The sequence below is a fragment of the Mustela erminea genome, chromosome 6 (genome assembly GCF_009829155.1).
Source record: "Mustela erminea isolate mMusErm1 chromosome 6, mMusErm1.Pri, whole genome shotgun sequence".
NCBI classification, from domain to species: Eukaryota; Metazoa; Chordata; class Mammalia; order Carnivora; family Mustelidae; genus Mustela; species Mustela erminea.
Window position 1 is genome coordinate 30,451,267 of NC_045619.1, and position 12,268 is coordinate 30,463,534.

Consider the following 12,268-nt stretch of genomic DNA (forward strand, 5'->3'; position numbering starts at 1 on the left):
AAAAAAAAAGGTTTTATTTATTTACTTGTCAGAGAGAGAGAGACACACACACAGAAAGCACAACCAGGGGGAAGAGAAGGCAGGAGAAGCACGTTCCCTGCTGAGCAAGAAGCCCGATGCCAGGCCCCTGGGATCATGACCTGAGCTGAAGGCAGAGGCTTAACCAACTGAGCCACCTAAGTTCCAATATTTATCTTGTTTTTATGGCATTTGTCTTAGATCAAAGACCAGATACTGTCTATCCAGGAAAATTAGCTAGATAAGAATTCTTCAATAAATAATTTTAAAAAGTCAATCTTTCTCATCTCCCAATTCAATTCAGAAACCACTTTGACCTTTTTCTGTTCATGGCAATAAAAGCTGACTTGATCAAAGTGACCTTTTTCTTCTTCTTCTTTTCTGTTCCTATTTCGGAGCCATCTGGTTTGACAGCCATAAGAGCTGAAATACTTTCTTTTCCAGTCTTTGGAAATGCCCCCTAGAGGCAAATAACCATTTGGCAAAACCAGCAAATACAAAGTATGACAGAATATTTCCTGCTTGTTCTTTCCAAGGTGGTGTGTGGAGTCAGAATGGGGTAGGAACACCTGTGCCTACTTGGAAGATTTATAGAGCCATTTCAGGTGGGACACACATTTTCAGGCTCAAAGGAATTTGATCTCATTTCCATTCTATAGCAAGTAATGGAGCAGCACCTTGGTACCAAACCATATGTGGTGGCAACCCTGGATAGCTTAAAAAGTTTGCAGAAATTATCCTTCATAATAAAATACATGTGTGAGTACAGACTTAAAGTTCTTGGAGAATTCCCAGTCCATCCACCTTTCTTATCACCTTTACCAATGTCCTTGATTGGTTAAAGACACCCTGCAAAATAAGACTTTTGAGGGTCTGTGGGCTGAGATCTGAGTTAGAAACACAAAACACCTCACCCCTCAAAAATGAGTTACAAACACAAAACACCTCACCCTTCAAAAATGTAGCTTTGGGGGCGCCTGGGTGGCTCAGTGGTTAAAGCCTCTGCCTTCAGCTCAGGTCATGATCCCAGGGTCCTGGGATCGAGCCTCACATCGGGCTCTCTGCTCAGCAGGGAGCGTGCCTCCTCCTCCTCTCTCTCTCTGCCTGCCTCTCTGCCTACTTGTGATCTGTCTGTCAAATAAATAAAAACCTTAAAAAAAAAAATGTAGCTTTGGTTGCTTGGGGTAAAAGTGTCTTGTCTTGAGGGCATTGTATAGATTACACATTGTTGTGTTTATTGGTCCTGCCTCACTAATCTTTTATGTAAATATCTCAGCATTAGAGAGATCAGGCTAAACTCAGAGATTCATCAGACAGGAGATATTTGAGCTTTTTGCTTCCTTGGGTTTTGCACAGAAAATTGGTAATTAGTTAGGAAAAGAAAGCCAACATCCTTTCATCAAAATTACTCTGGGTGAATGACAGAAGACACTGGAGAGAGAGGGAAAAACATACTAGAGAGGACGGGTTTCTGGTTTGCCACTTTTCTAGAACAGTGTACAAGATATTGAACTTGTTTTTTAAATTTGCTTCAATAAAAGTGCCTGCCAAGTTCATGTACAAGATTTTAAGTTTGCCATAAGGAGTTAAGTTATTTCCATTTTTTTTTTCAAACAATAAGCTATAAATAACACAAACAATGACAGGATTGTGTTGATTTCCTCCTGATGTACCCTGACTAAGGGTCTTGGTCAGAAACCTGAGGTAGACAGCAGGAATTCTGTCTGAACTACAGGGTGATCCATTGCTTTTCCAAAATTAGCCAAGGAGACAGCTTTCAGGAAGCAGGCCTCCTCTCCAGGCACTGGCTGTGGGCTTTCTGAATTATTTACTGTGTGATAGGGCTCCTGGCTTTGAGCACAGGCAATGTGGTTCTTCAGGCCACAAAAGCTTAAAATAGATGTACATCTCTCTACTCTCACTATTTATGTACCACCAAATTATCCATCCTTACTCCCCTCCCCCAGGCATTTTCCCCTTCCTGGGGAAAAGGGACAGTAACATTTAATTTCTACTCATTAGGAGTTGCTGTCAGGATGGTTCACTTTCCCAGGGGAGGCTTGTGTAATGGGCGGTGCAGAATCAACATTCATAAATTCATCGCCATTTATCTCAGTGCTATTACAAGTGGCAGGCGGTCAGAAATTAGCATTGCATTTAAGCACAGCCACATAACTGGAAGATTGCTTCTGGGCATGCTGCATGGCTCATGATTTTTCCATGTTCCTAAAAAGTGTGAGCCTTAATGATTCATTAATTATAACTTTTTATCTGAACCAGTTGTCCCATCATTAATTTGTACATGTTTCGTCTAGACAACTTAAAGCAACTAGTGTTTTACTCTGATACCTTGGGTGAAGACTGAATGACATGGACCCTGATTGCCTTCTTCTCCTCATCACTATTGAGTTGATACAGTCAGCTGACCATGCCAGTGATGGCAGACCAGCACACCCTCAGCTTAATGGGAGATCTTAAATGACCTCAAGGGAATCTGGGAGGAAAATGAATGATATAATAAGACCAAAGGGAATTACATCTGCTTTCCTTTGCCTTGAACAGAGTAGGTATTCAACAAATATTTGGTTTTTGTATGGTTTCATTATTGTTTTGTTATCAGACTAGAAAGTGGTGAGAGGTCATGGGGAAAAAATCTGGGAAAGTTAATATTTGTTCCCTCATTTTGGAAACAAAGACTTCAATTCATTGGCTCTCAGTTCAACAACTCAAGCCCAGGTAGATGTCTTTGTCCCACCTGAAACCCTTACCTTCGACTTGGTTTAAAGGTGCTTATGGAATATCTATTACATGCTCTGCCAAGCCCAGTGCTATATGCTGGGAACAGAGGGATGATCCCTTGAGGATGCCACTGTCTTGGGGAGAGCCAGTCATGAAAATATGCAGTTTAAATAAGCCACGTGTGCTTTTGGTAGTGCTTCCTAGAGTTGCTGAGGCTAGAGTTTGCTTTTGAATGAGAAGAGAAATTCATCAAGCAAAAATAGCTTTTGCCATGTGTGTTGTTTGTCCTTCTTTTCAGACATCATTGGATTGCCAGTGCTTATGAGTTAAGTTTGATTTTTTACTTTTCAGTGTTCCATTCTGGCAACTTCCTTGAGCATACAGACCCTCTGGATACAGGACATCATGAAGTAAAGTTATGTTTACTGACCACTACCTTTCCACCAAAAGGTAGACTCAAAAATTCTCTGAAAGGAAGAATATCCATGGGTTTGGGACCATTTTCAGGGTCCTACCCAGACCTTGTCCAACATGCTTTCTACATATTCGAAGTCAACAACTGTCTATATCAGGGTTTGCCAAACTTTTTCCATAAAGTCAGAGAGTGAATATTAAAAGTTTTGCAGGCTAGACCATCACATTGCAACTACTCAACCCTACTTTTTGTAGCTTGAAAGCACTTACAGAGCATATAGAAGTGGTAGGTGTGATTGTGTTCTAGTGTAACTTGACAAGACCAGGGAGAGTTGGATTTGGCCATTAGACCACTGTTTGTTGAGGCTGCAGCATTAAACAGATATATTTAGCTATTATTTGAAGTAAAAATAAATAAGAATTTTAAGTAAATACCTGAACTTCAGATATTGAACATTAATATCAGGAGTTTAAACTCATGTTTAAATACTGACTCAGTACCTACTTTATGTAAAATATTGGTAAGGGATGGGAATAAAAAGAAATGAAAGTTGGGTGTTTAATCTCAAGTAGTAATTTATTGGAAGACCTACTCTGCAGATGTAGAAACAGAGACTCTCAGAACTGACTTGCTCTTGGCTAGATCATAGCAAAGCCAGGACGTGGAATCAGGCCCATGTAAGCTCAGGTCTCTTTCCCCATCACAGCATTTTGTTTGTGTGAAGATCCATGGGTCATGATGAAGTCTGTAGGAAAGAAGAGAGGATGTATGATTCATTGAATCATACCCTTGAATCTTTGCTCTGCCCTCTGCTAGAGATAACTAAAAGAAGAAATTGAAGCTGTTTTCTTAACAGGGCTCAGTCATGCCCACAGCTCCTGCTAACAACAACATCACCTGTCTTTCACCTGGGAGTTCACCATGTTTTCACGATAGGCATTTATGAAACTTCAAAATAATTTTGTTCTCATTTGGCAAAAGGATGTCATACTTTCCTCAGGTCTTCATAATGATCATGAGCAGAGAAAAAGAGTTATCATTGCTGGACTGAAGGAGTCATTGGGAAAATTATGAGTCAGTAACTCATATAGTATTTTGATTTGAATTCAGATAATAAATAAAACACAACTGCCAAATCCAATAGCCGTTTTGCAATCTCCTTCTTCATGATATCTCTGCACATGTGGTAATGTTACCCTCTTTTTGAGAAAATTCCATGACATGGAACTCTTCTCCTAAAACGAAAATTTTCGCAAAGAACATTCCTAAACTTTCAATATTTCACATGACTTACCCTGTCTTTCATCCCTTGCTGCTCTCAGGGCTTTCACTCTTACTTCTAATTGAAGAAAAAGGAAAGGAGAAAGAGAAAATCTTTATTTGGCACTCCAAGTGTTCTAAGAATCTAGAGATAGAAAATGCAGCTCCCTCCTTTGAGGATTTCACAGTCTAATAGAGAGAGAAACAAAGAACGATAAGGTAATGACTACAGATCATAGATGCTAGTAGAGGAGTATACAGGATGGTAAAAGGGCGAGGAGAGGCAACTGTGAAGGTTTCTTAGACGAAAGAAGAAAGTTGAATATAAATTATCACGGTGAAGAAGTCTGAACCGCCCCCCTTCCCAGACAGAATTTGCAGCTCCTAAGTACTTAGCCAGGCTGTGACAACTCTGACACTGGGTCCTATTACCCACTTCCCTATTGCTTTCCTAACTAGATCAAAAGCTTCTGGAGGTCAGGGAGGAGCCGTGTTCATCATGGCGCCCTCAGCACTTAAACAGTGCCTGGCACTTGATAGGGGCTCAGTAATAATTACTGAGAGATAGAGATAAATATTCCTACTTTAACACTGAGAAACTGAGTCCCAATGATTGAAAAATGAATTTATACATCACTCATCATCAGGAAAATGCAAATGAAGGCTACAGTGAGATATCACCTCGCACCTATCAGAATGCTACAACCCAAACACAAGAAACAACAGGTGTTGGTAGGGATGTGGAGAAAAAGGAAGCCTCTTAGACTGTTGGTACGAATGCAAGCTGGTGCAGCCACTGTGGAGAACAGTTTGGAGGTTCTTCAGAAAGAGGGCTACCCTACGATCCAGTATTTATACTACTGGATATTTACCTCCACAATACAAAACACCTAATTCAAAGGGATGCATGCACACCTATGTCTACCGCAGTATTACCTACAGTAGCCAAATTATGGTGCTTCCATAATTTGAAATATGGTGCTTGCTCAAGTGTCCATCAGTAGATGAATGAATACAGAGTTGTGAGATATATATATATACGTGTGTGTATTATTCAGTCTTAAAAAAAGAATGAAATCTTTCCATTTGCAATGACATGGATTGAGCTAGAGAGCATACTGCTCAGCAAAATAAGTCAGAGGGAGACCGATAACACATGATTTCACTCATATGTGGAATTTAAGAAACAAAACAAATGAACAAAGGGTAAAAAAGAGAGAGAGAGAGGAATCAAGAAAGAGTCTTAATTATAGTTTTGATGCTTACTAGAGGAGAGGGAGGGAGGGTTAAATAGGTGATGGAGATTAAGGAGGGTCCTTGCCAAGATGACTGCTGGGCATTGTAGGAAATTGTTGAATCACTTTATTGCACACCTGAAACTAATATAATACTGTATGTTAATGATACAAGAATTAAAATTTTTGGGAAAGGAATTTATATGTTACTGAACATTGAGTATTGTGAGATGTTGACAATTAAAGACAGAATTTGACAAGTATTTCACCTTTTTTTGCTTCACCTAATTTGACATCTCAGGTCCCACATTCTTTCCAGAGTTTCAATTCCGAATCTCCAATATTTTTACAGTCTCTCTGAATGTCCTACCTCAAACTCAGCATGATCATAACAGAACTCCTTATCTTCTCCTGAATGGGGATGATTCTTTCTCTCTGTATGACATACTGATGTCATGAATGTATGATATCAGTACCCATTTTCTTGTTGTAGTCTTAGACTCTAAGATGTGGGAATTAATTACATAAGAAAATAGGAAGCAGGGATCATTTGGCTGACAGAACTTTAGAGAATCTGGGCACATGGCAGCTCCTATACCATGAAAGTTAGTCCTCAACCTGACTTCTAGAGCAGCACCATCTAATAGATATGAAATGTGAGACACAAATATAGATTACATATGTAATTTTACACTTTCTTATAGCCATATTTAAAAAGTAAGAAGAAGGGGCACCTGGGTGGTTCAGTGGGTTAAAGCCTCTGCCTTCGGCTCAGGTCATGATCCCAGGATCCTGGGATCAAGCCCCACATCGGGCTCTCTACTTGGCAGAGAGCCTGCTTCCTCCCCTCTCTCTCTGCCTGCCTCTCTGCCTACTTATGACCTCTGTCGGTCAAATAAATAAATAAAATCTTTTTAAAAAAAAGTAAGAAGAAATAGGTCAAATTAGTTTTAATAGCATGTCAGGTCCACTGCTCAAAACCCATATACCACTAGCTATAGTATATTGAGTGATGTACTTCTAGACTTTCACAAAGACTTTATAAGCTATAAAATAACATTCAATTTCTAAGTGCCCTCCTATCATTTGCATCCTGGTCAACAGTAAAGGTCAATACCTTTACTATTCACATCCAATTGACTGGAACTCAGGTGGATATCATGAAGGCAGGTCAGTAACAATGCTGGGGAGGGAAGCTATCAGGAAAAAGAGATTAATGCTGCAATTATAACCCTTTGTCTTGATGCATATTTGATCAGAAAAATCTCAATTATACCTAATATACATTATTTACAGAGGTGACATGTTTACAGGTGTTATTTATTTACAAGAACACTGTGGCTGCTAGGTCTCTAGTCTTAAGATCTGGAGAACATTTATTTTATAGAAGTCTTCCAGATCAAGTAGGTGGGAAGGGAAGCCATGATGATGTCTCTAACATTTCAGTGATTTTGCTTGGAGGCCTTCTCCGTGGTGGAGAGAAAAGATAGGAGAAGGTTAAGTTTCCTGCTCACCTCACACTTACTATTTCTTCCATTTAACTATGTATGGTTATTGATAAATGTCCCAACATGACCTATTAGTCCTTGTCTTCAAGCATTTTCCTATTTCCTAAACTCAAAACCATAATGCTCCCTGATTCTTTCCTCTCTTTCTTCTTTCTCCAGTTGGATGCAATGTCCTGTAAATTCTGTAAATTCCTTACTCAGAGAGTTGCTTGCATCGTCTTCCTTTCATTTTATTCTTAATGTCATTTCTGAGGTCCCCAACTCCATCACTTTATAGTTTGACTAACACAAGGATCTCCAAAATGATTTTGCTATCTTGAGACTCTTTTTGTTTCCCATCCTCTTCCACCATCAAATTTATTTTTCTAAGACTACTTAGAGAACACTTCCCTCTCTCAAGTCCTCTTCACCTAATTTAAACAAAAATTAAAACCTTCAATTACTTCACTTTATAAAGAAGAAATTTAAACTAATTAATAGTTGATAATTTATATAGAACCACTCAATTTAAAAATGAAAGAGCTGGACTTAAACCCAGACTTCCTCATTTTAAATCTTGTATGCTTTCTACTATACACCTTGACTGTAGAATAATGTCCAGGGTCTTTTATCTTTATTCCAGGAATTACGCAAATCTTATATAACATGTCAATCTTCTCTTTAACTCCCATACTCAAACCTATCTGTTATTCCTTAAGAAACCATTCATTCAGCCATTGTATGAATCTTTATTAGGCATATCATGTGTAAGACACCTACAGGGGCTAACCTTTACAAGCTGTGTGGGGGATAAGGCTGGCGAGGTAGCTGGAGGCCAAAGCACCACAGGGCTGAAAATCAGGCTAGGACTTTGAGATTTAATTCATTAGACAGGGTAGTACCACAGCCAGCTTCTGATTAAGAATGTGAGATGAAAAAATCTGGCAGAGTATCCATAAAACATTACTATCAGAAACCTTAGGTACCCCTGAGGTTGTAAGGTAGTAGCTCTTGGAAAGAACAAACCCTACAGGAGTTTTTTTTTTTCATTTGGGTCACATGATGGTTGTGTGTGTGCAGAAGAAAAAGCACCAGTATGTTAAAATGGGAATGGGGGAGACTGGTGGAGTGGAGGAAGATTATTTAAATTCTTCATAGATCTTTGTAACTTTTTACTTGTGACAACCATGCATGCCTTTATAACTAATAAAAATGAAGGAAATTTAAAATAAACACTTCATTTTATACCCAGCCAGAGGTTCCCACTACTTGCCCCATAAAGCATGAGTTGACCTATTTAAATGGAAGAAATCCCTCATCAGGCTTACTGCTTATATTATACCTTTTAGTCATTCTTCCTACAGTACCTTTCTCGCTCAAATTATCAAACATCTTAGAAACACTGTCTGGAATTTCTTTCTTTCTTTTTTTTTTTAATTTTATTTATTTATTTGACAGAGAGATCACAAGTAGGCAGAGAGGCAGGCAGAGAGAGAGGGGGAAGCAGGCTTCCCACTGAGTAGAGAGCCCGATGCGGGGCTCGATCGCAGGACCCTGAGATCATGACCCGGGCTGAAGGCAGAGGCTTAACCCACTGAGCCACCCAGGTGCCCTGGAATTTCTTATGATGAAGCAACACATCCAAAAATGGCTAATGGCATGGGTGCTGCTGGTCCTTACTACCATGCTCACAGCACGCATGGTCAACCAAGCTCTCCACCCATTTCCATTCCTTCTGTAGTCTCAGAGTGCTCTCAACACTAGTCTTGAATCTGTTGCTACCCGTCAGTGAGAATTAAAGGAAAAATGACACCCATTTGCCATTCCTAGTATAGTTTTAAAAAAAAAAAAGGAGTCTTTTTTGAGTTGGAATCATATTTTTATCACTGTGTGATGTGGAACAGGGTAGTAAGCCTTTCTGAGCTTTAGTTTCCTATGAAAGTGGGCACTGTCTCATTGAGAGTTCTCTCATGAAGAGTAAGTGAAATCTTATCCTGGCAGAAAGAGCCCTTCATCATCTCTCTACATTTGCTTAGATCCAACTAAAACTTTTGACTTAAAATGCTTACTGTTGGGGGCGCCTGGGTGGCTCAGTGGGTTAAGCCACTGCCTTCGGCTCAGGTCATGATCTCAGGGTCCTGGGATCGAGTCCCACATCGGGCTCTCTGCTCAGCAGGGAGCCTGCTTCCTCCTCTCTCCCTGCCTGTCTCTCTGCCTACTTGTGATCTCTCTCTGTCAAATAAATAAATAAAATCTTTAAAAAAAATAAAAATAAAAAAAAAATGCTTACTGTTGTTATTTTGTACTTATTTATCCTTGGTCTAGATATACCACTGAGTGAAAGATATTAATTCAGTTTGATCTGGAAAACAATGACTTATTTTCTGTCTGTTGCCTCTAGGGCAAAGGCACCAGGAGCAGCTCTGATGTTTAATCTGCTCTTCCAAAATTCATGGTTCTGTGTCAGTCTCATCAGCTGTCATACTGTTGCCCCTTTCTGTGCAACTATCATTCAGATGTTATTCTCACATTACTTTCATCTTGAGCTTTCTTAGATTTGAAATTCTTTCTCTCTTTTTATTCCTCTACTGTATATATAAAGACTTTGGCAAGTGCCTAAAAGATGCCATAGAGTCTGGGTTCTAGGAAGAGTATGCTATTGGAGTTGGTCGGGGATACGAACCACTCTAGAATAGAACCAAGAAAAAGTTAGCTTCCCGTTCATCCATCCTTCTATCCATCCATCCACCCACCCAATACTTACTGAGCACAAACTCTTGTTAGATCCTGGAAGAGATGTGGACATTTATCAGTGAACAAGCTTTGTTCTCTTGTGGGGTTTCTAATGAGAGAATATGAATGAAAAATGGTTGTCATTAAAGAAAGAAATAAATAATATGATTTTAGATATTACCAAGTGCTAAAGAGAGGACTATCTTGAAGCCAGCAAGTGAAATTGCTTGAAAGCAGTAGTTAAGTAAAAGATCTAGAAAACAGGAAGCCAGCTAGATTTGGAGGAGAATTTGGTCTCAGGTGATTGATGATAAAAGAGTGGCCAGCAGAATACATCCACAGGGCCGGATGCAAAGGGATGCTTACCCTTGATCTCTCTTTCAGCTTCTTTCTGGGAAGGAATTTCTCTCGGGAGATGGGCCAGGTTGGTGGACGCGAGGAAAAAGGCTGTATCGAATTAAGGGGAAAGACAGCGGGAGCAGTAGGAAGAATTTTCTTTCTCAATTGTTCTTAACCCATTATACATCTGGCAGGTTTTCATAATTTCTTTAATTCAAAGAAAGCAGATCAAAGATCGGGTGAGATTATTGCACAAAAGTAAAACACACACACACACGCAAAACCTCTTCCTCTGGGGGTGTCAAAATGAAGCCCCCTTACAAATTCTTCACAAAGGTTACAGACTTCAACACAATGCTTAGGCGGATGATTAAAACTACAGCAACAAATTAGGCGCAATTAAAGACTTTCAACTTTCCCACATACCTGAAACCAAAGCTGTGAAAAAAGGGAGTATGTCAGGTAATTAATTGTCGAGAAATATTTAATGACCTCTCCTCTGCTACATTTAACATGAGGCATGAGTGCTTTGTTTGGACTTAATCACACGGTTCCCCGGAGCCACGGGCATGTTACCGCAGCACACTAAAGGAAGAAAGCCCCGGAGGGAGGCTTAATTAATTTGCAACTCTTGCCACACCGCTTCACACCTGAATTCTTTATCCTTTGGGCACACATAATACAGCCACAATGCACTGTAGTAACATCCATTTTATAGGCAGAACTTTCATCTACCCAGTTTCCTCCTTTTTGTAAAACTGTTCGGCTGTCTCGAAATGATAGCAACCAAGCTTCTCTCTTTGTAGCCTGAAAGGTCAAGGACCCTGCTGCATTCAGGAAAGAGATGATTTTACGCATCGTTTTTCTCTAATAACAGAGTGGAGACTCCTTTAATGTTAAGGTTCTCTAGAGAAAGGGCATCGTATTAAAAGTATTGACTCTTGAGAAACGTAGGTGCCTGGCAACTTTCGAAGTGTGTAATACTGTGTGCCAGCTCTCTCCCCCAGGCCCATTCCGATCTGCAGCATATTTAGAACAGGAGGCAAGTCATTCTCTCTCTCTCTTTTAATATCTAAATATATAACAGACGGGATGGTGGATAAATGTCGACTACAGTTGCCAAAGTTTGCAAAGGCAGATCTCATTGGCTTTGGTTTTTAGAGTGCTAGATGACAGTGGAAATGGGTGGTGTTATTTGAATTTAAGAAAGTATTTGCTGAGCCAGTGGGGTTAGGTCTGAAGGTTTTGCTGGGAAGGAGTTTACACATTCGATTTCTGACAGAAAGGAGGTTAATATCAGCGCCAAAGAGGGGAGGAAACTTTTAAAATTGAGCTTTTCCAAAACTGAACTAAAAAAAAAAAAAAAAAAAGTTGTCTTAAACTGGGAAAAGAGATGAATTTTATTTTGTGCCGTAAGAAAAATTTGGTTTCCTATCTCAGTGCATTTGTGTATAATTCTGAGAGCTATTTGTTATCTATTTGACTTGAAAAATATAACCAATACAGTCAGATTATATATAATTTTCCTCAGCACCGCTGACCAGAAAGTAAAAATTCATTTATTTTGCTGGTGTTTTGTTTTCTCTGCTGTTTACCAGTTTCTATTTCACCCACCTGCTATTGCTCTCTCCTGTGTACACACTGCCCCAGAACCTCTCCCCTCTGTTCCAACACAAATGCTCTCCAAAGACAGGGATTTATCATGGGTTTGTTTTCGCACAATTGCCCTCAAGCCCACCCTGATTTGTTCTGGTCTTAGCCAGGGACTAGTTTTTGTGTTTGGAACGACTCCAGACATGAAAAACCTTTCAAGTTCCCAGAAAAGATACCTTTCTCAGTTCTCCAGAAGCATATTTGGGGATGTTCAGGGGGAAATGGTCACTACTCTCAGAGCAGAGTATCGCAGAGAATTGAATTTGCAATCAGTGCCCATTTCCCAGAATGGGATGGTGGGCGGAGGTGTGTCTTGGGTTGTGTGAGGAAAGGTGAGTTTATCGGTTGGCATTTAAAAGCTCAGTGAGGGGTGCCTGGGTGGCTCAGTG

At 39.9% G+C, this 12,268-nt stretch overlaps 1 long non-coding RNA gene across 1 annotated transcript; it reads right to left on the minus strand.

The window, feature by feature from the left end:
- Positions 1-3,741: 3,741 nt before the first annotated feature.
- LOC116592562 lies at positions 3,742-9,977 on the minus strand. The gene is made up of 3 exons (XR_004286521.1): positions 9,919-9,977; positions 4,467-4,511; positions 3,742-3,917 (listed from the first exon to the last, which is right to left on the minus strand). It is a non-coding gene; the product is annotated as an uncharacterized LOC116592562 (long non-coding RNA).
- Positions 9,978-12,268: the final 2,291 nt, after the last annotated feature.